Consider the following 927-nt stretch of genomic DNA (forward strand, 5'->3'; position numbering starts at 1 on the left):
CCTCAGTCCTACAGGATCACTTCTGTTAAAGAGTTGGCGTTATCTTCATTAAAAGGCAATAAACGCAGCAGCATCTGGTAGCAGTTTGGTAATGAGAACAGGGCTTTATTCAAACAGACTTAACTGTACGTACGGATGAATTACTGATAATCTCAGCATCGGCTGAGAATTCTCAGAATTAACACTGTGATAGTATGAAATTGTGATTAAATCTGAGAACGGCTCCGTGTTCCTGTAACACGACAGCAACTGCATGAGGTCATGAATGTCTTTTCCTGTTTCATCACAGGTTATTTAATGCACTCTTATACCCACCAGCCTCCACCAGAGAAGTCTCTCAGCCCCAATTTGACTGATTATAATACACCGGGGTCCAATCATCACTGTGCATTACATAATCTCTTCCAAAAGTGTAATTACACTGTTGATTAAGCCACAGCGCTTCCTTCAACAGACTGCTGCTATAGGATTCAAACGCAGTGCCAGGAGTAACGGCAAGGTTTTCCTGTTGGGGAAGAATATTCTTGTGAGTTTGAGTCTTTTTTGTTCACTTAAAAAAATGAATAAAAATGAGGCCTCCTGAGTTCATCACTGCTGGGTTTCATGGATGGGTTCAATGCTTGACATAGTACAGTTCTCAAAAAGAAAAAAAGAAAATCAAATAAAAAACACAAAACAGCAAAACAAAACAAAAAACTCTTTAAAAAGATATTTTTCTTCTATTCCTTTTCACACAGCACATACTTTTTATGTTTTTTTGATATTTTATTATTTTATTGAAACATAAGAATAGCATACATTTCAGTACAAATATAAAAATTACCTTCAATTGTATCATTGTCTTTTACTTAATTTTCCAAAATTAAGTGCACATATATATATATATATATATATATATATATATATATATATATATATATATATATA

This window comes from Cynoglossus semilaevis, chromosome Z (assembly GCF_000523025.1).
Source record: "Cynoglossus semilaevis isolate Cse_v1.0 chromosome Z, Cse_v1.0, whole genome shotgun sequence".
Lineage (NCBI taxonomy): Eukaryota > Metazoa > Chordata > Actinopteri > Pleuronectiformes > Cynoglossidae > Cynoglossus > Cynoglossus semilaevis.